Source organism: Aethalodelphis obliquidens, unplaced genomic scaffold (genome assembly GCF_003676395.1).
Source record: "Aethalodelphis obliquidens isolate GAN/ISIS:26980383/991018 unplaced genomic scaffold, ASM367639v1 scaffold68, whole genome shotgun sequence".
NCBI classification, from domain to species: Eukaryota; Metazoa; Chordata; class Mammalia; order Artiodactyla; family Delphinidae; genus Aethalodelphis; species Aethalodelphis obliquidens.
Genome location: NW_020838012.1, coordinates 6,299,543 through 6,323,431, shown reverse-complemented (window position 1 = coordinate 6,323,431; position 23,889 = coordinate 6,299,543).

The window sequence follows — 23,889 nt, the reverse complement described above, 5'->3', positions numbered from 1 at the left end:
TATCCTTCTCAAACTCTTCCAAAATAAAGGAGAGGGAGGAACACTCCCAAACTCATTCTCTGAGGCCACCATTATCCTGATAAGAAAAACAGACAAAGATGTCACAAAGAAAGAAAACTACAGGCCAATATCACTAATGAACATAGATGCAAAAATCCTCATCAAAATACTAGCAAACGGAATCCAACAGCACATTAAAAAGATCATACACCATGATCAAGTGGGGTTTATCCCAGGAAGGCAAGGACTCTTCAATATACACAAATCAATCAATGTGATAAACCATATTAACAAATTCAAAGATAAAAACCATATGATCATCTCAATAGATGCAGAAAAAGCTTTCAACAAGATTCAACACCAGTTTATGATAAAAACCCTCCAGAAAAAAAAAAAAAGAACCCTCCAGAAAGCATAGAGGGACTTGCCTCAACATAAGAAAGGTTATATATGACAAACCCACAGCCAACATTGTTCTCAGTGGTGAAAAACTGAAATAATTTCCACTAAGATCAGGAATAGGACAAGGTTGCCCACTCTCACCACTATTATTCAAAATAGTTTTGGAAGTTTTAGCCACAACAATCAGAGATGAAAAAGAAATAAAAGAATCCAACTCGGAAAAGAATAAGCAAAACTGTCACTGCTTGGAGATGACGTGATACTATAAATAGAGAATCCTAAAGATACTACCAGAAAACTACTAGAGCTAATCAATGAATTTGGTAAAGTATCAGGATACAAAATTAATGCACAGAAATCTCTTGCTTTACTATACATTAATGATGAAAAAAGAGAAATTAAGGAAACACTCTCATTTGCCACTGCAACAAAATGAATAAAATACCTAGGAATAAACCTACCTAAGGAGACAAAAACTTTTATGCAGAAAACTATAAGATGTTGATGAAAGAAATTAAATATGATACAAACAGATGGAAAGATATACCATGTTCTTGGATTGGAAGAATCAACATTGTGAAAATGACTCTACTACTCAAAGCAATCTACAGATTCAATGCAATCCCTAGCTAACTATCAATGGAATTTTTCACAGAACTAGAACAAAATATTTCACAATTTGTGTGGAAAAACAAAAGACCCTGAATAGTCAAAGCAATCTTGAGGAAGAAAAACAGAGCTGGAGGAATCAGGTTCCCTGACTTCAGACTATACTACAAAGCTACAGTAATCAAGGCTGTATGGTACTGGCACAAAAACAGAAATATAGATCAATGGAACAGGATAGAAAGCCCAGAGATAAACCCATGAACATATGGTCACCTTATCTTTGATAAAGGGGGCAGGAATGCACAGTGGAGAAAGGGCAGCCTCTTCAATAAGTGGTGCTGGTAAAACTGGACAGCTACATGTAAAAAATGAAATTAGAATACTCCCTTACATCATATACAAAAGTAGACTCAAAATGGATTAAATACCTAAATATAAGGCCAGACACTATAAAACTTTTAGGAACAAAACATAGGCAGGACATTCTATGACATAAATCACAGGAAGATCCTTTTTGACCCACCTCATAGAGAAATGGACATAAAACAAAATAAACAAATAGACCTAATGAAACTTAAAAGCTTTTGCACAGCAAAGGAAACCATAAACAGCATGAAAAAACAACTCTCACAATGGGACATAATATTTGCAAACGAAGCAACTGACAAAGGATTAATTTCCAAAATTTACAAGCAGTTCATTCAGCTCAATATCAAAAAAAAAAACAAAAACAATCCAAATATAGGCAGAAGACCTAAATACACATTTCTCCAAAGAAGATATACAGATTGCAGCAAACACATGAAAGGATGCTCAACATCACTAATTATTAGAGAAATGAAAATCAAAACTCTAATGAAGTATCACCACAAACCAGTCAGAATGGCCACCATCAAAAAGTCTACAAACAATTAATGCTGGAGAGGGTGTAGAGAAAAGCCATCCCTCTTGCATTGTTGGTGGGAATGTAAATTGATACAGCCACTATGGAGAACAGTATGGAGGTTCCTTCAAAAACTAAAAATAGAACTACCAAACGACCCAGCAATCCCACTACTGAGCATATACCTCGAGACAACCATAATTCAAAAAGTCATGTACCACAATTTTCATTGAAGTACTATTTACAATAGTCAGGACATGGAAGAAACCTAAGCATCCAATGACAGATGAATGGATAAAGAAAATATGGTATATACATATATACAATAGACAATTACTCAGCCATAATATGAAACGAAATTGAGTCATTTGTAGTGAGGTGGATGGACCTAGAGTCTGTCATACAGAGTGAAGTAAGTCAGAAAGAGAAAAACAAATACTATATGCTAACACGTATATATGGAATCTAAGCTAAAGTAAAAGGTTATGAAGAACCTAGGGGCAGGACAGCAATAAAGATGCAGACGTAGATATTGGACTTGTGGACACGGAGAGGGGGCAGGATAAGCTGAGACGAATTGAAAGAGTGGCATGGACATATACATACTACCAAATGTAAAGTAGATAGGTAGTGGGAAGCAGCCTCATAGCACAGGAAGATCAGCTTGGTGCTTTGTGACCACCTAAAGGGGTGGGATAGGGAGAGTGGGAGGGAGATACAAGAGGAAGGGGATCTGGAGATATATTTATACGTATAGCTGATTCACTTTGTTATACATCAGGCACTGACACAACAATGTAAATATATAATACTCCAATAACGATGTTAAAAAAATAATAATTGGGTTCAATTTAGGCTCTCCCACTTATTTTGTTAAGCAGTACCTTAACATCTCTGAGCTTAAATTCTCCAAACATAAAATAATTGTGCTAACTCCAATTTCAGTTATGAGATAGTCTGTAATAAAAATTAGCAAGCATCTATCACACAGTTGTGTTCTAAATGTTATTTATACCAACAAAAATATATCTTTCTTACTAGTCAGGGAAGATCATGTCCAAGTATCAAAGTACAATTGAGATAAATTTACTTTTCTTCCAATGAGAGCTCCAACTGCTTGAAAGATTACAAGATAGTTTCAATTAGTCTGTGCATTTTTCTTCCTGTAGAAGAATAAACTGAAATATAAACTATAATCAGAAAGTTTATTACATGGCATCAAATCATAACAAAGGAAATAATTGGATCTTCTTTAGTATTAAGTTATGATAGCCTGAAGTGACAATGCTATTTATAGACATAGAGCAGAAAGGGAACAGTTTCTTTAGAAACATTCATTAGAGACACTTCACCCTTGGTGATGCTGGAGATAGAAAGAGTTCTTGATATTTAACCTTCCCATTTACCACTTACATGATTTTTATCTCTTTCCTCTCAAATTTTTACTTCTCTAGATATTGTTCTTTTTATTCCTTTTTTTACACACACACACACACACACACACACACACATATATATATATATATATATATATATATATAAAATAGGTTATTATGAGATATTTCCCTGTGCTATACAGTAGGTCTTTGTCAGTTATCTATTTTATATATTTATAGTAGTGTTTATATTTTAATCCCAAACTCCTAATTTATCCCCCCTTTCCCCTTTGGTAACCATAAGTTTGTTTTCTATGTCTGTGAGTTTATTTCTGTTTTGTAAATAAGTTCATTTGTATCATTTCTTTTAGATTCCACATGTAAGTGATATCATATGATATTTGTCTTTGTCTGAGTTACTTCATTTAATATGATAATCTCTAGGTCTATCCATGTTGCTACAAATGGTATTATTTCATTCTTTTTTATGGCTGAGTAATATGATCTAAATAGACATTTCTCCAAAGGAGACATATGGATGGCCAAAAAGCACATGAAAATATTGTTATCATTAATTATTAGAGAAATGCAAATCAAAAATACAATGAGATATCACCTCACACTGGTCAGAATGACTATCATCAAAATGTCTACAAATAATAAATGCTGGAGAAGGTGTGGAGAAAAAGGAACCCTCCTATACTGTTGGTGGGAATGTATATTGGTATAGCCACTATGGAGAACAGTATGGAGTTTCCTTAAAATAAAACTAAAAATAGAGTTACCGTATGATCCAGTGATCCCACTCCTGGGCATATATCCAGAAAAAAAACTATAATTCAAAAAGATACATGCATCCCAATGTTCATAGCAGCACTATTTAAAATAGCCAGGACATGGAAGCAACCTAAGTTTTATTGACAGATGAATGGATAAAGATATAGTATATATACCCAACAGACATTGTTCTTTCTTACTGAGAAGTTTTAGTCAACTGAATTCTTTCCATGTGGCTTCCCATGTTTTTACTAGGATATAAAAATTCTTCAGGCTCATTTGTTACCATGTACTGATTTAAAAGGACTATTTATATGTTTGGCACTTTTGCTTTCTTAAATTCTTTCCCACAAATTAGACAGTTCCAAATTCTGCCTCTATATTTCTGTTACACCTTATAAAGCATCTACGAATGAACACTCTTAAAATCTTGCAATTTGTAGTTCCAGTAAGTAAAATTAACTAATCCTTTCAGCAAATTTCACAGTAGAAAGTTTATTTATGATGATCTGTGAAATAAGTGAAAAAAAGACAATATTTATCTAAGCTCTCTTAAAGGCCTAAATATGTTTTTGTGTTTATTTTTTTGCAGATGATATTTTCTGTCATTGTTTAGTAAAATTTCCAAATGAAGGGGATGTTTTGAAGGAATATCCTTTCCTCCCAAAATGAAAGACCTAAACGCCAACAAATTCATTGACTAGCAGTTTAAATGCTGGTACATGATAATGTTTCCTTTTCTTTTTTTCTTTTTTCCTCTTTCTTCTCCTTCTTCTCCTCATTCTTCTTTGAGTTTCCTATTTGATTTACTTTTAATAGTTTGACCTAATAAAAGGAAATTTGGCAATTATATTACACACTCTCCTAGTTTCTTTATATATTTTTTTGAAATCCAAAACTCTGACAAGCATTATCTTATGTCATTCTCTTAATATAGTTACTAAACTGTTATACAGGGGATAAAATATTAGGAAAAAGTAATTTATTATTGTAAGATTAGATATGTCATTTATTTTACAATGTGTCACCACAAGATTTTTAGGCAAACTATTATCTAAGTTCATACATGAAAATATTTTGGCAATTACAGCTTTCCTACTTATTTAAATACTGCTTGTGTTAAACAAAAAATATGTATACAAGTATGTCTAATAAGGAAAACAATTACACATTAACCTTTTTTTTTAAGAAAGGTTGATTTTAGTCTACTTTCCCTTTGTGGGAGGGAAAAGTCCACAGGGAAAAATATTCAGTAAAGTGTATGATTTTATCTTCTACCTTTGACCAGAGCAGAACTGTCAGAAAACACTTTCTTTTTAGAGAATTCTGAATATAATGAAGACCAATTATTTTCTTCAGCATCTACCTCAACCACTAGAGGGTTTAGGTAATTAAACGTATGCAATCATTTTAATTTTTCTATTTAACACTGATTTAACTAATTTAAAAAAATAATACAATTGTATTGGACATTTTGAAGGCAGAGGTATTTGCTTCACTTCCATAGTTTCAAATGTCACAAAATGGCAGTTAATTATTTGCCTTTATTCGCACCATGTGATTGCATGTTATTTTCAACACATAATATTAGTCATATACATGTGTATAGGTGTGTGTATTAAAACTCTATTATAAATCAGATATAAGTTATTCTAAGAAAAAAAAATAGTGGCTTCTGGAATATAAGAACTGATGCTTTTTTAAAAAAAATTATTTATTTATTTTAGCTGTGTTGGGTCTTCGTTTCTGTGCGAGGGCTTTCTCCAGCTGCTGCAAGCTGGGGCCACTCTTCATCGCGGTGCACAGGCCTCTCACTATCGCGGCCTCTCCTATTGCGGAGCACAGGCTCCAGACGCGCAGGCTCAGTCGCTGTGGCTCACGGGTCCAGTCTCTCCACGGCATGTGGGATCCCCCCAGACCAGGGCTCGAACCCGCTCTCCCCGCATTAGCAGGCAGACTCTCAACCACCGTGCCACCAGGGAAGCCCCTGATGCATTTATTCATGCTTTGATTAGAACAAACATACAAACAAACAAAAAACAAGTCTCATCAATATGTATTGGAATTGCAATACATTGAGATTGCAAGGTGTTTCTGAACATGGAATTGTGATATAGATTATACAGCATTTCCAGATACCTCTATCCTTCAATTCTGCATAATATCTAAACACCTTACTATAAAAATAATAACTTTACTTGTCCCTTCCCTGTAGTGCTTGCCAAACATAGAGGCTGTGATCAAGGTAAGAAAAACGTAGCATGAGAGACCAACAAAGTATAGCTAATTAATTTTACACATCAGAAGGTTTTTAGTGAGAGCTGCTATGATCAATTCACTTTTTAATATATCAAGATATAAAACATGTGTGCATCACTTTTCAAGGAAAAAATTTATTCACATTTAAAGAAAATTATTTTGTATATGTTAAAGTGTACACTACCAACACACAGTAAAATCATGGAAAATTTAGAAATTTCATGTTAAAGTTCACCCAAAATGCATTAATTCAGACATTCAGGAAACACATTAAATATATATGCCAGACACTCTGTGTAGAGATGAGTGGATAGAACTGATTAAATAATAATTGAAGCCATGGAAGCTCACAGTCAGGTATATAAAAGAAATAAAAAAAAGTATGACTTTAGTCTAACAATTACACTAATCTTCTTAAAGTAAAGAAAATTTACTGTGAGAAACCACAAGAAAGACAGTTAATCCATTTTGTGGTAAACAAGAAAAACTTCTTATAGAAAGGGGCACTTCTACACTTTGAAATAATTTTAGCAATTAGGCTAAGAAATAATTTAAAAAATGGATTATGTACATGCAAAAATACCTTGTGTTGTGGATACCATTGTATGCTTACTAGTCAACATTCCCTTTCATTGTTCAGAGAACCTCAATTTTGTTCAGATATTGCTCAACCAACAAAATGCATGAGGACAAGCAGAGAGAAGTTATTCTTCCACTCAAACCCCCTTAGAAATAATTCAATTGGTTCTTGTCCACTCTTAGTAAAAGGACAAGCTTTTTATTCAATAAGTTGTTAAAGCAATAGATTTGACCTTCATCAGTGTTTAACAAACTCAGATGGGATAGAATATATAACTTAGAATTATATTATTAGAGTTATATGTATGTATATACATGTTATAATCATATCATTTATAATATAGATTATAGTCAATAATAGTATTGCATCAATAATATAATATTAATGTTAATATTCTATATCTATAATATAATGTTAATATTCTATATCTATATAGTCTAAATCTATATCAATATTGTAATATACATATAATATAATGTATATATCATAGAACCCCTCAGATACATCAATAATATTAAAGAATTTCTTCATGAAGATCACATGGAAAATAAATTTTCTTCTGAAGTTTATGATAAAAATGTTCCAAAAATCTCTAGTTAAGCAAATTTTAGTAATCTTGATTTTATGGTATGTACATGATTTGTCTAGATGTAGACATGTGATAAAATATAAGGGAGAAGCTACATGTGCCAACTAGGAAAGATTAATTTTCCTGATAAAATAAGGGAGCCCATGTTTATGCTACTTCCTCTTCTTCCTACATGGGACATTTTCATGAAGATGTAGTGACTCTTATCCTTGCCTGGGGATACAAGAATAAGAACAAAAAGCCAGCACACTAAGAATGTTAAAGCAGGAAGCTATAAAGCACCTGGGTCATTGTTGATATTTTGGAGCTGCTGCACTAAACTTGGATTATTTATTGCCAAATTTTCATTATGAGAGACAATCAAATGTCTAGCTTTTAAACTGCATTTGGCCATCATTCTCTTTCTGGCAGCCAAAAACATCTTAACTGATACACCATGAGAATACATACTAATTTTCAGGGAAAAAAATGATTGAGAAAGTTAAGAAATTCAGGTTGATGTGGATTTGAAGCAGAAGAATAATAACTCGCACACTGAGAATTTTGTTCTGTTTGTAGAGGAAGAATTAGTAAAGTTTTGAAGTCAGTTTCAAAGGGAGCAACTAGAATATGTTTAATCCATGAAAGATATGAGAACAAATGTTAAAGAAATAACTGTGGATTGAAAACAATTTGAGGACAATTTGGAACGGTAATTGAGGTAAACAAATGTGCCCCTAGAATAGCTACCTGCTTTCTAGATATATTAGCACTTTATTAATATATAAGAAAGAAGAAAGGAGAGGCACATTTGAGAACTTGATCGTGGGTGATAATTTGAACAAGTAATTTAGGAAATGCTTGTGAAATTTCTAAATGGATCTCATTTATTTTACAAATACTTATTAGGTGCCAATGTGTGCCTGGACTCATTCTTATGTGCTTATACATATTAATGAGGAAAAAATAACAACCAAAGATCATCCTTAGTTGGGCATATATTTTTTGAGTGAAGACAAAAAGTGAATAATAAATACAAGAAATCTATAATATACTACTTATTAAAAGCTAGTAAATGCTATGGAAATAAGAGACAAACATAGAATAAAAAGGAGTTAAGAGTGCCTGCTTGGGCTGTGTGTTTCTGGGGTGTGTGTGTGTGTGTGTGTGTGTGTGTGTGTGTGTGTGTGTAGCATAGTCAGACCTATGAGAGAATTTTACCATTTGATCAAAGACCAGAAGGAAGTTAGAAACCCAGTGATACTGGAAAAAGGGTATTCCTTCAGATGTTAATAAAGACCTTGACCAAGCCTAAGGTGGAACTATCTTGTTTCCAGAAGAACAGAGAAGGATAGTGAGTTGGGGCAAAGCAAATGGATGGGGGAGAGTCATAGAATAGATTAGTAAGTAAAGGGGGTAGAGTATGATTTTTTCATGGGCTGAGGTCCCTGGGAAACTGGCAAAAAAATGGAAATTAGAGACAGATATTAATCAGGGAGTGTTCTCATTATAACTACCTGTATGAAGTGACAAAATCAGAATAGTGCAGAAGTTAGGCCATGTTGCAGTCACCTATGGGGTTTAACCAACCTTGGGTGGAGCTGGAAAGCTGAGACAGACCATCACAGTATTCCCCCATTGTATAGTGGACCTGCTTTATATTCCCTCAGTAGTCAGTCATTGGATGCAGGCTGCCCCTAGAAAGGAGTGTGACTTTAAGTGAAGCAATTCTCTTTAGCTGAGACACTTCCCAGAAGTCTGACATATGAAAGTTGTCAGACAAGACAACTTACCAGCAGCTGAATGAATAACTCCTTCTATCCTGAAAGAGAAATCTAGGCCATGTAGAACAGTACCCACCATACCACAGAGTTTGATGTGCTCAGTTATTCTCTTGTTTCATTTACATTCTAGGATCATCTCTTTCAATACTCTAGTGGAAAACTTTTTTTGAAGGAACATTGTAAAAAGGTTATGGAAATGAACTTCAGCCCACACCAGTGCTACTGGACTTGAGACCTCAGCAGATGAACATCATCTCTATTCTCTATTATCCATCCTAGATGACCCTCAATGTCTACCAGCACTACTGTTGGACCAGGTGGCAAACATGGTAGAATGACCTACAGCCCTATCCCTGGTATGGTCTAAGACCTTCATTCTCCCATTCTTCTCAAAACATGACACTTGGACCTGTCTATTTACAGTCAAATTGGGCAAGGGGATACCAAGAGGCATCTAAGTGGGTCACCTTAGTCTGAGTCATATTTGTCCATGCCCCACTATGTAACATCAGCCTTACCTCCTCCTGATAGTATGAATTATCCCAGATAGATGGAATAGTTTTTCTTCTTGTCTGATAATCCTTTGGTACGAAGAGCCCAATGCGTCCATGTTTATTGTTGGTCACATAGACATATCTTTTGTATTCTTTTTTATCCTCATTCCTGATAGGGATGGAAAAGAACATACCAGGTTATTGGACACATATCATGTACCTGAGGCCATATTAATCTACTGTAGCGAAGATACTACTACTGGCCACAGAGCTGATATTGGGATTACTACTTGTTTGAGTTTGTGATAATTTGTAGTTATTCTCCAGAACGTGTCTAGTTTTTATAGGGGCCAAACTGATGAGTTAAATAGAAATATGATGGGGACCACAATCTCTGCATCTTTCAGCCCTTTAGACTGGTATTAGTCTTTAATTTCCCCTGGGATCCAATATCTTGGCCAAATTGGGAGAGGAAAGGGCAGTTTCAGAAGCTTCCACTTGTCATTTCTTATTGCAATTTTTCTTACCTCATAAGCCAAAGAACATATGTGCGGATTGTGTCAACTTCCAATGATGTTTGTTCCGATTATAGCTTTGGAGACCAAATATGTCATCACCAGATGATGTGTAGACTCAGTGAACACACTGTGATCTGGACATTATTTGTGCCAGTGAGGCTTCCTCTCCATGTTGATGGATCTGAGTGTGACCTGGGAAATACTTTCAGGTCTGTCTCATGTTCTGCTCTAATTGCAACAAATGCGTGCAGCCTAGCACATGTGTCCCGGCTTCCTGACACACAGATTTGACAGTGATCCTTAATGACTTATTAAATAGTTTCCCCCACATCCTCCTACAAACATGGTCAGAAGATGGGTGTCGACCCTTACACATTACATCTACAATACCATGACTTTTGTACCCATTTCCAATGTATCCTATAGGAAATCTGAACTTTTCTTCCTCACTTAACAAGGGTAATCATTTTCATAGTTATTCTAAGAGTTTGTTAGCATTGTTTCCTTGAGGTCTTGCCAGAGCATTTGATTCTGTATACCAGGGGACTTCTCCCAAATTGATGAAATCTCCCTTGTTCAATTTTGTGATCTGCCTCCTTTGGTCTGGAACCCCAAGCAGCATTTCCATATATACTCCCTTCTCCTGCTGGTACTGAAAATCCTTCTTGATATGGTCCCTTTCCTTCTTTAACAGGTTTGAGGTGTTAGTTATATTATTTGACCCAAGTTATAGATAAATGGACAAGAGGTCAATGGAGATAATATCCTGAGAGAGCTTATATTACCTTGAAGACGGAGACCTTTAATTATCTTCAAGCAAGGTAGAAGTGCAAACCATTAATAGGATGGAGTGGATCATTACTGTAACTCAATTGTATTAACCTAGATGTACCTTTGTCACATTGGGACACATTCTAGGAAAATTGGAGAACTGAAAACATCAGTAGCTGAAATGATCACTTCAGTCCTGAAGGGTAGATCTGGATCACAGCATTCATGACAGGCCTGCAGGTCTTTGTAAGCACTTTGCATTTCACTTGGAATGAATTGGGCAGTTTTAATAGAACTGTATGAAAAGAAGAAGGAGACAGAACAGAAACTTGAGAAAAATTGAGTTTCAAGTGTTGTGGGAAGATCGGAAATTCCATAAAATCACCTAAGAAGTAATAGGCAAGAATGATATAATTGAATTAAAGAAAACAGAAAGAAAATTTCAATTAGGAAGTTATTAGCAGTACCAAATGCAACCATAGGCAAGACTGGATTTAATAAGTAAGAGATAAGTTGTGACTTAGGTGAGTTAAATGTAGTGAGTTTGCAGGGATGGGAATATATATTGAAGAAATGAGAGGTAAGAAAGTATCCATTGACAGATATTTTTCTCAAGAAATCTGAGCATGAAGAGAAGAAGGAAGATAGCTAAAGAAGGTTATGAAATATTAATATTTTTACCTTGTTTTGGTCTTTTGGAAGAGGCTGGAGTGCATTTCTATTCTGACAAGAGCAAGAAATTAAAGAGTGGGAAGCTGAAAATGAGGAGAGAGAATAATAGCTGAATGGCCTAAAGAGGATGGTATCCAAATTTGCTTTAGACCAAACTCTACAGTAGTTGAAGAAATGGAATCAGCCTGGAAAGAAAGAAAAGGGAAGACAAAGAGAAATGAAATAGAAGTGCAAAATGAAAGGGTACAGTGCTTGGTGCTTTCAATGAAAATAAACACAAGAGAGTGAAAAAAGCAAAAGATCATTTGTGAAGAGAATGAAAGGCATTATAATTGAAGATTTTAGACTTAGGATATTTCTGAGTTAGACAATTTTATAGAGTGGGTTTGGAACTAATTTTGCAATAGTAGAATAAAAAAATAAGTCACTTTTTTTTAACATCTTTATTGGGGTATAATTGCTTTGCAATGGTGTGTTAGTTTCTGCTTTATAACAAAGTGAATCAGTTATACATACACATATGTTCCCATATCTCTTCCCTCTTGCATCTCCCTCCCTCCCCCCCTCCCCATCCCACTCCTCCAGGAGGACACAAAGCACCGAGCCGATATCCCTGTGCCATGCGGCTACTTCCCACTAGCTATCTACCTTACGTTTGTTAGTGTATATATGTCCATGACTCTCTCTCGCCCTGTCACAGCTCACCCTTCCCCCTCCCCATACCCTCAAGTCCGTTCTCCAGTAGGTCTGTGTCTTTATTCCTGTCTTACCCCGGGTTCTTCATGACATTTTTTTTCCTTCTTAAATTACATATATATGTGTTAGCATACGGTATTTGTCTTTTTTTTCCTGACTTACTTCACTCTGTATGACAGACTCTAGGTCTATCCACCTCATTACAAATAGCTCAATTTCGTTTCTTTTTATGGCTGAGTAATATTCCATTGTATATATGTGCCACATCTTCTTTATCCATTCATCCAATGATGGGCACTTAGGTTGTTTCCATCTCTGGGCAACTGTAAATAGAGCTGCAATGAACATTTTGGTACATGACTCTTTTTGGATTTTGGTTTTCTCAGGGTATATGCCCAGTAGTGGGATTGCTGGGTCATATGGTAGTTCTATTTGTAGTTTTTAAGGAACCTCCATACTGTTCTCCATAGTGGCTGAACCAATTCACATTCCCACCAGCAGTGCAAGAGTGTTCCATTTTCTCCACACCCTCTCCAGCATTTATTGTTTCTAGATTTTTTGATGATGGTCATTCTGACTGGTGTGAGATGATATCTCATTGTAGTTTTGATTTGCATTTCTCTAATGATTAATGATGTTGAGCATTCTTTCATGTGTTTGTTGGCAATCTGTATATCTTCTTTGGAGAAATGTCTATTTAGGTCTTCTGCCCATTTTTGGATTGGGTTGTTTGTTTTTTTGTTATTGAGCTGCATGAGCTGCTTGTAAATTTTGGAAATTAATCCTTTGTCAGGTGCTTCATTTGCAAATATTTTCTCCCATTCTAAGGGTTGTCTTTTGGTCTTGTTTATGGTTTCCTTTGCTGTGCAAAAACTTTGAAGTTTCATTAGGTCCTATTTGTTTATTTTTGTTTTTATTTCCATTTCTCTAGGAGGTGGGTCAGAAAGGCTCTTGCTGTGATTTATGTTATAGAGTGTTCTGCTTATGTTTTCCTCTAAGAGTTTGATAGTTTCTGGCCTTACATTTAGGTCTTTAATCCATTTTGAGCTTATTTTTGTGTATGGTGTTAGGGAGTGATCTAATCTCATACTTTTACATGTATCTGTCCAGTTTTCCCAGCACCACTTATTGAAGAGACTGTCCTTTCTCCACTGTACATTCCTGTCACCTTTATCAAAGATAAGGTGACCATATGTGCATGGGATTATCTCTGGGCTTTCTATCCTGTTCCATTGATCTATCTTTCTGTTTTTGTGCCAGTACCATACTGTCTTGATTACTGTAGCTTTGTAGTATAGTCTGAAGTCAGGACGCCTGATTCCTCCAGCTCCATTTTTCATTCTCAAGATTGCTTTAGCTATTTGGGGTCTTTTGTCTTTCCATACAAATTGCAAAATTTTTTGTTCTAGTTCTGTGAAAAAATGCCAGTGGTAGTTTGATAGGGATTGCATTGAATCTGGAGACTGCTTTGGGTAGTAGAGTCATTTTAACAATGTTGATTTTTCCTATCCAAGAGCATGGTATATCTCGCCATCTATTTGTATCATCTTTAATTTATTTCATCAGTGTCTTATAATTTTCTGCATACAGGTCTTTTGTCTCCTTAGGTAGGTTTATTCCTAGATATTTTATTCTTTTTACTGCAATGGTAAATGGGAGTGTTTTCTTGATTTCACTTTCAGATTTTTCATCATTAGTTTATAGGAATGCCAGAGATTTCTGTGCATTAATTTTGTATCCTGCTACTTTACCAAATTCATTGAGTCGATATAGTAGTTTTCTGGTAGCATCTTTAGGATTCTCTATGTATAGTATCATGTCATCTGCAAACAGTGACAGCTTTACTTCTTCTTTTCTGATTTGGATTCCTTTTATTTCCTTTTTTTCTCTGATTGCTGTGGCTAAAACTTCCAAAACTATGTTGAATAATAGTGGTGAGAGTGAGCAACCTTGTCTTGTTCCTGATCTTAGTGGAAATACTTCCAGTTTTTCACCATTGAGGATGATGTTGGCTGTGGGCTTGTCATATATGGCCTTTATTATGTTGAGGAAAGTTCCCTCTATGCCTACTTTCTGCAGGGGTTTTATCATAAATGGGTGTTGAATTTTGTCAAAAGCTTTCTCTTCATCTATTGAGATGATCATATGGTTTTTCTCCTTCAATTTGTTAATATGATTTATCACATTGATAGATTTGCGTATATTGAAGAATCCTTGCATTCCTGGAATAAACCCCACTTGCTCATGGTGTACGATACTTTTAATGTGCTGTTGGATTCTGTTTGCTAGTATTTTGTTGAGGATTTTTGCATCTATGTTCATCAGTGATATCGGCCTGTAGTTTTCTTTCTTTGACATCCTTGTCTGGTTTTGGTATCAAGGTGATAGTGGCCTTGTAGAAGGAATTTGGGAGTGTTCCTTCCTCTGCTATATTTTGTAAGAGTTTGAGAAGGATAGGTGTTAGTTCTTCTCTAAATGTTTGATAGAATTCGCCTGTGAGGCCATCTGGTCCTGGGCTTTTGTTTGTTGGAAGATTTTTAATCATAGTTTCAATTTCAGTGCTTGTGATTGGTCTGTTCATGTTTTCTATTTCTTCCTGATTCAGTCTTGGCAGGTTGTGGATTTCTAAATTTGTCCGTTTCTTCCAGTTTGTCCATTTTATTGGCATAGAGTTGCTTGTAGTAATCTCTCATGATCTTTTTTATTTCTGCAGTGTCTGTTGTTACTTCTCCTTTTTCATTTCTAATTCTATTGATTTGAGTCTTCTCCCTTTTTTTCTTGATGAGTCTGGCTAGTGGTTTATCTGTTTTGTTTATCTTCTCAAAGAACCAGTTTTTAGTTTTATTGATCTTTGCTACTGTTTCCTTCATATCTTTTTCATTTATTTCTGATCTGATTTTTATGATTTCTTTCCTTCTGCTAGCTTTGGGGTTTTTTTTTGTTCTTCTTTCTCTAATTGCTTGAGGTGCAAGGTTAGGCTGTTTATTCGAGATGTTTCCTGCTTCTTAAGGTGGGCTTGTATTGCTATAAACTTCCAACTTAGAACTGCTTTTGCTGCATCCCATAGGTTTTGGGTCGTTGTGTCTCCATTGTCATTTGTTTCTAGGTATTTTTTTATTTCCTCTTTGATTTCCTCAGTGATCACTTCATTATTAAGTAGTGTATTGTTTAGCCTCCATGTGTTTGTATTTTTTACAGATCTTTTCCTGTAATTGATATCTAGTCTCATGGTGTTGTTGTCGGAAAAGATACTTGATACAATTTCAATTTTCTTAAATTTACCAAGGCTTGATTTGTGACCCAAGATATGATCTATTCTGGAGAACATTCCATGAGCACTTGAGAAAAATATGTATTCTGTTGTTTTTGGATGGAGTGTCCTATAAATATTAATTAAGTAGATCTTGTTTAATGTATCATTTAAAGTTTGTGTTTCCTTATTGATTTTCATTTTGGATGATCTGTCCATGGGTGAAAGTGGGGTGTTAAAGTTCCCTACTATGAATGTGTTACTGTCGATTTACCCTTTTATGGCTGTTAGTATTTGCCTTATGTATTGAGGTGCTCCTATGTTGGGTGCATAAATATCTACAATTGTTATATCTTCTTCTTGGATCAATCCCTTGATCATTATGTAGTGTCCTTCTTTGTCTCTTCTAATAGTCCTTATTTTAAAGTCTATTTTGTCCGATATGAGAATTGCTACTCCAGCTTGCTTTTGGTTTCCTTTGCATGGAATATCTTTTTCCATCCCCTTACTTTCAGTCTGTGTCTCTAGGTCTGAATTGGGTCTCTTGTAGACAGCATATGTAAGGGTCTTGTTTTTGTATCCATTCAGCCAATCTGTGTCTTTTGGTGGGAGCATTTAGTCCATTTACATTTAAGGTAATTATCAATATGTATGTTCCTATTCCCATTTTCTAAATTGTTTTGAGTTCGTTATTATAGGTCTGTTCCTTCTCTTGTGTTTCTTGTCTAGAGAAGTTCCTTTAGTATTTGTTTAAAGCTGGTTTGGTGGTACTGAACTCTTTCAGCTTTTGCTTGACTGTAAAGGTTTTAATTTCTCCATCAAATCTGAATGAGATCCTTGCTGGGTAGAGAGGTCTTGGTTGCAGTTTTTTCTCCTTCATCACTTTCAGTATGTCCTGCCACTCCCTTCTGGCTTGTAGGGTTTCTGCTGAGAGATCAGCTGTTAACCTTATGGGGATTCCCTTGTGTGTTATTTGTTGTTTTTCCCTTGCTACTTTTAATATGCTTTCTTTGTATTTAATTTTTGACAGTTTGATTAATATGTGTCTTGGCGTCTTTCTCCTTGGATTTATCCTGTATGGGACTCTCTGTGCTTCCTGGACTTGATTAACTATTTCCTTTCCCATATTAGGGAAGTTTTCAACTATAATCTCTTCAAATAGTTTCTCAGTCCCTTTCTTTTTCTCTTCTTCTTCTGGAACCCCTATAATTCAAATGTTGGTGCGTTTAATGTTGTCCCAGAGGTCTCTGAGACTGTCCTCAGTTCTCTTCATTCTTTTTTCTTTATTCTGCTCTGCAGTAGTTATTTCCACTATTTTATCTTCCAGGTCACTTATCCGTTCTTCTGCCTGAGTTATTCTGCTATTGATCCCATCTAGAGTACTTTTAATTTCATTTATTGTGTTGTTCATCATTGCTTGTTTCATCTTTATTTCTTCTAGGTCCTTGTTAACTGTTTCTTGCATTTTGTCCATTCTACTTCCAAGATTTCGGATCATCCTTACTATCATTATTCTGAATTCTTTTTCAGGTAGACTGCCTATTTCTTCTTCATTTGTTAGGTCTGGTGCATTTTTATCTTGCTCCTTTATCTGCTGTGTGTTTTTCTGTCTTCTCATTTTGCTTATCTTACTGTGTTTGGGGTCTCCTTTTTGCAGGCTGTAAGTTCGTAGTTCCCGCTGTTTTTGATGTCTGTCTCCAGTGGCTAAGTTTGGTTCAGTGGGTTGTGTAGGCTTCTTGGTGGAGGGGACTAGTGCCTGTGTTGTGGTGGATGAGGCTGGATCTTGTCTCTCTAGTGGGCAGCTTCACGTCTGGTGGTGTGTTTTGGGGTGTCTGTGGCCTTATTATGATTGTAGGCAGCCTCTCTGCTAATGTGTGGGTTTGTGTTCCTGTTTTGCTAGTTGTTTGGCATAGGTTGTCCAGCACTGTAACTTGCTGGTCGTTGTGTGAAGCTGGGTGCTGGTGTTAAGATGGAGGTCTCTGGGAGATTTTTGCCATTTGATATTATGTGGAGCTGGGAGGTCTCTTGTTGACCAGTGTCCTGAAGTTGGCTCTACTACCTCAGAGGCAGAGCCCTGACTCAGCTGAAGCACCAAGAGCCTTTCATCCACATGGCTCAGAATAAAAGGGAGAAAAAGTAAAGAGAATTAGTAGAAGTACGAAGAAAGAAAGAAAGAAAGGAGGGAAAGAAGGAAGGAAGGAAAGAAGAAAGAAAGAAAGAAAGAAAGAAAGAAAGAAAGAAAGAAAGAAAGAAGCAAAGAAGGAAAGAAGGCAAGAAGGAAAGGAAGGAAGGAGAGAAAAGGAAAAAAGACAGACAGAAAGAAGATACAGTAAAATAAAATAAAGTATAATAAAGTTATTGAATTAAAAAATACTTATTTAGAAAAAAAAAAAAAGGACGGATAGAACCTTAGGACAAATGTTGGAAGCAAAGCTATACAGACAAAATCTTACACAGAAGCATACACATACACCTTCACAAAAAGAGGTAAAGGGGAAAAAATCATAAATCTTGCTCTCAGAGACCACCTCCTCAATTTGGGATGATTCGTTGTCTAAAGGAGGGAAGGAAGGAAGGAAGGAAGGAAAGAAAGAGAGAGAGAGAGAGAGAAAGAAAGAAAGAAAGAAAGAAAGAAAGAAAGAAAGAAAGAAAGAAGAAAGAAAGAAGGTAAAGTATAATAAAGTTATTAAAATTAAAATTAATTATTAAGAAAAAAATTTAAAAAAACCATGGACGGATAGAACCCTAGGACAAACGGTGGAAGCAAAACTATACAGACAAGATCTCACACAGAAGCATACACATACACATTCACAAAAAGAGGAAAAGGGGAAAAAAATCATAGATCTTGCTCTCGAAGCCCACCTCCTCAATTTGGGATGACTCGTTGTCTATTCATGTATTCCACAGATGCAGGGTACATCAAGTTGATTGTGGAGCTTTAATCCGCTGTTTCTGAGGCTGCTGGGAGAGATTTCCCTTTCTCTTCTTTGTTCTCACAGCTCACAGGGGCTCAGCTTTGGATTTGGCCCTGCCTCTGCATGTAGGTCGCCGGAGGGCGTCTGCTCTTTGCTCAGACAGGACGGGTTCAAAGGAGCCGCTGATTCAGGAGCTCTGGCGCACTCAGGCCGGGGGGGGCGGGAGGGGCACTCTGTGCGGGGCGGGCCTGCGGCGGCAGAGGCTGGCGTGACGTTGAACCAGCCTGAGGCTCGCCGTGCGTTCTCCCGGGGAAGTTGTCCCTGGATCCCGGGAACCTGGCAGTGGCGGGCTGCACAGGCTCTCCGCGGAAAAGGGGTGTGGATAGTGACCTGTGCTCGCACACAGGCCCCTTGGTGGCAGCAGCAGCAGCCTTAGCGCCCCATGCCCGTCTCTGGGGTCCGTGCTTTTAGCCGCGGCTCGCGCCCGTCTCTGGAGTTCCTTTAAGCAGCACTCTTAAACCCCTCTCCTCGCGCACCAGGAAACAAAGAGGGAAGAAAAAGTCTCTTGCCTCTTCGGCAGGTGCAGACTTTTCCCGGACTCCCTCCCGGCTAGCCGTGGTTCACTAACCCCTTCAGGCTATGTTCAAGCCGCCAATCCCAGTCCTCTCCCTGTGCTGCAACCGAAACCGAAACCCGAGCCTCAGCTCGCAGCCCCGCCCACCCCGGCGGGTGAGCAGACAAGCCTCTCCTGGTGAGTACTGGTCGGCACCGATCCTCTGTGCGGGAATCTCCCTGCTTTGCCCTCCGCACCCCTGTTGCTGTGCACTCCTCTGTGGCTCCGAAGCTCCCCCCGCCGCCTCCTGCAGTCTCCGCCCGCGAAGGGGCTTCCTAGTGTGTGGAAACTTTTCCTCCTTCACAGCTCCCTCCCACTGGTGCAGGTGCCGTCCCTATTCTTTTGTCTCTGTTTTTTCTTTTGCCCTACCCTGGTACGTGGGGGAGTTTCTTGCCTTTTGGGAGGTCTGAGGTCTTCTGCCAGCCTTCAGTAGGTGTTCTGTAGGAATTGTTCCACGTGTAGATGTATTTCTGGTGTATCTGTGGGGAGGAAGGTGATCTCCGCGTCTTACTCTTCCGCCATCTTCAAGGTCCCCCTCTAAGTCACTGTTTTGAGGATGAACAGTACTTGTGGCTAAGCTTCTAAATTGGGGTATTGAGACCAAAGTCAGCTTGTCATCAAGGATGGGACCCATCTTGGAGAGATCTTTCAAGAAACAGGAAGAGAAACCAGAGAGTTAGTAAATAATTCTGTTGAGGAGAGATAAAATGATGGTATAAATTCAGAGGTATACCTGAGCCTCAAAGGAGGGAAATTTATGGAAAAATAGAGACTACCAACTCAGAGCTAAAGAATATCAACTTTCCTCCCCTCTGTCTGGGCATGTGAGAGAAGAACATTTCCCTCTGAGGAGAGTGCAAGAAATAAGTCTCTCTTCTCAAGTTAAAGTCAGGCTTCAGTGAAAGAAAGGAAGTGGCAAGAACATCTTGTCAAGACTTGGAGGGGCTTCTCTGGTGGTGCAGTGGTTGAGAGTCCGCCTGCTGATGCAGGGGACACGGGTTCATGCCCCGGTCCGGGAAGATCCCACATGCCGCGGAGCGGCTGGGCCCGTGAGCCATGGCCGCTGAGCCTGCGCGTCTGGAGCCTGTGCTCTGCAATGGGAGCGGCCACAACAGTGAGAGGCCCACGTACTAACAACAACAACAACAAAAAAATGTGGAGAATTGGGGTAAATTAATTTATTGTGAAAAAAATGCTCATAGATTGAAGGATTATGCAATTGGCCATTGAAACCTGGGTGTCTTTGCAAGTGTAAGGAGCTAATACTGGTAATTGCGAAGCAGCAACACATGTAACATGGTTCATCTCTACCTGGGATGCTGAGTCACCTTAGATATAAAGGATACAGTTAAAAATATTTTAGAGAGATGTTAATGGTAAAAGATAAGTGTAAGATGAAGAGATGAAGTTGCATGGGATTTGAATGAGGAAAAAGAGACTACTATGCATAGTATCAGAGAAATAGAAGGAGAATGAGAACTACAGAGTGTGGTTTCAAGTGAATTTTTAAAACTTTAAGAAGCAAACAGCATGAAAGTTTTTTTTTTTCCCTCACAAATGTAAAAAGCCGTTTATGAACTCAGCCAATTACATTAACAGAAAAGAGAAATTTCATGTTATTAGCTAAAAGTATACTGGAGATTATCTTGCTCAAACTTGTCATTTCTGACACAATGGAACAAGACAAAGGGATTAACATACTTGCAGAATATCCATAGCCAGCTGGTCAAGAATAAGACTTTCTAATTTTTTTTTTACCAGGTTGTATAAAAATGTAATAGACATATAGCTCATGGTAAAATAATTTGTAAATTATGTAAAGTGAGCTTTTAAAAATACTTTCTATTTTTAATATTTAGTAGAAAATAGATATATGTGTATTTTAGGAGATAATCCCATACTAGGCAAATGTTGAATCCATCTGTGGGATTGTACACCAACAATGCCTTGAAACAGTGATATATCTGTGATAGTCCATAGATTTTTGTGTAACGGGAGAGCTTATTAACTTTTTATATATGTACCAATACACTTCTGTATATCTATATCCACATGTGCATCTGTAATGACATCTATATTCATATCAAACTTATCCCTATCCCTATATCTGTACCTATAACTATACTAATATCTACAAGATAATCTACCTGGCATTATAATTATGTCTCATATCTCATATTCTCAGTAGTATAAACCAAGTTCATTAACAATTATAAAATAACTCTTTATAATTGATGATGTATTTTGCCTTTCAAAGTGTTTTACCTGACAGAGCAATCTTCAAATACTTTAAGATTTAATATCATCAATTTTGACTTCTACACAGCTTCCAAATCTCCCTGGCTGTGGCCCTCATACATCTTGCATCAGCACACTTCTGCAACACATTAATTTAAAATAATTATAATGATATAAAAATAATAAAACACATTACAGTTAAAAATAAGCCTCTTTTGCAAAAAAAGAATTGTGTAAATGGCAGTGATTTATTTTAAATGTTTAAGTTTAATGTGTGTGTGTGTGTGTGTGTGTGTGTGTGTGTGTGTGTGTGTGTGTGCGTGTGTGTATGTGAGAGAGAGTCAGAGACAGGGAGAGAGAAAGTCAGAGTTGTGTTATTACTATGTTTATTTTCTATGTGGACAATGACTCTGAAGGACAAAGCTGTTAATTGTTCAAGCCACTTTGTACTTTCAGGAAAGGAGCTCCAACACACATATAAATCAAAGCATTTTTGTTTATTGTATTTTTTGTATTTTGACACTAGAAAATAAGGAAAGAGCTGAATAGCTTTATAAGTTGAGCTATATATTAATCTATGAATATATATTTAGTTATAAAGAGATGTAAAATAATGAATTACCTATGCTGATCCCTTTTTTCTATTTGAATGCTAGATAAATCGATGATACAGAGAAGGGTGATAAATAGATAGATAAAATATATCTGAGGATTTTTCTGTGTTTTGAAAGTATTTTTTTTTCTTTTTTTTTTTTTTGAGGTACGCGGGCCTCTCACTGTTATGGCCTCTCCCGTTGTGGAGTACAGGCTCCGGACGCACAGGTTCAGCTCATGGCTCACGGGCCCAGCCGCTCCGCGGCATGTGGGATCTTCCCGGACTGGGGCACGAACCCGTGTCCCCTGAATTGGCAGGCAGACTCTCAACCACTGCGCCACCAGGGAAGCCCTTGAAAGCATATTTATAATACTATGAAGCTGTGAGTTGAATTTTCTCCACTGACTTTTGTTGATAGATTAATATTACTATCTTTCCCTGGATACTCTATATATTTCACATTTAATTATTGCTTTTTTCTTTCTTAGAGGTTAAAATAATTGCTTTAAAATATTTTAAAGACATTCTTTTTAAGTATGAGAGCACATTTTAATTTCTAACAAAGGACTCATGTTTCTTTGTATAATGAGCTATGCATTGTGTACTTATGCATTTTTTCTCACATTTTTTCCAATGTAATTTCACTCTAGACCCTCTACTGTATTATAAGTCATGTAAATTTCTAATTTAGGCATGGGTAACTAAGTTGAAGAAAATAAATACGATTGGAGGCTATTATCCCAATGGGTTATTAAATCAATTTGGTCTCATTAAAAAACTTTGCACACCGGCATTGTATTGGACACTGTACTAAATATGAGGAATACAAATAAATATATGCTCTAATCAGTCTTCCAAAAAGTTTATATTTTAATATGGGAAACATAAATAAATAAATGCCTGTAGTATAGTTATGAATATTTATGAGAGACCCTAAGCTATATAAAACAGGATGAGCATATTCATGTAAGCATTTCTATATTATTCACAATCATGCATAAAGTCCCTTGCATAGACTATACATATATGCTATGTTTATGTATGTAATATTTATTGAGAGAAAGCCTAAATGAATAAGTGCATGAATGAAGTAAGTTATGCACTAAGTTAAACAGAGGCACCAAGGAAGCAGTAATTTACTGTATTTGAGTGAATCAGGGAGGGTGTACTAGTGGAAGAGATGATTAAGTTCAGTCTTCCAAGACACAGAAGCTGTTCACCTTGATTGATGCAGGACATGGAATTCCAAGCAGAATGCTAAACCTGAGCAAAAGCTCAGAGGTCAGGGATGGAAGAGCTCATTCAAGAGCTGAGAGCATCCTCACATGACTAAGGGACAGTACGATAAGAAGAAGAGCTAAGGCTGAAGGGTTTGCCAGCGAGATGCAACCACACATTTATGTACTTTTAAAAGGATTTCAGATATCCCGCTCCATTCTGATTTCATTAAGCAAAAATGGCACATTTTCTGTTTATCCTGTTCGTTGCCTCAGAGCCCTTTTCATCACATCATTCCAAAGAGCCACTAATACTATTTTTGAGTAGCCATATGAGAAGATACCTAATTGGCAATTCTATTATGCTAAATAATTAAGGAATATTAATGAAATGTATAAAATGATGACATTGGCATTTTGTAAAGATTCCCTTGGGGCAGCATCCAGGGTGAACTGGAGAGAGCAGATGATAAATATTATTTCTCGGGCTTCCCTGGTGACACAGTGGTTGAGAGTCCACCTGCCGATGCAGGGGATGCGGGTTCGTGCCCCCGTCCGGAAGATTTCACATGCCACAGAGTGGCTGGGCCCGTGAGCCATGGCCACTGAGCCTGTGCGTCCGGAGCCTGTGCTCCTCAACGGGAGATGCCACAACAGTGAGAGGCCCGC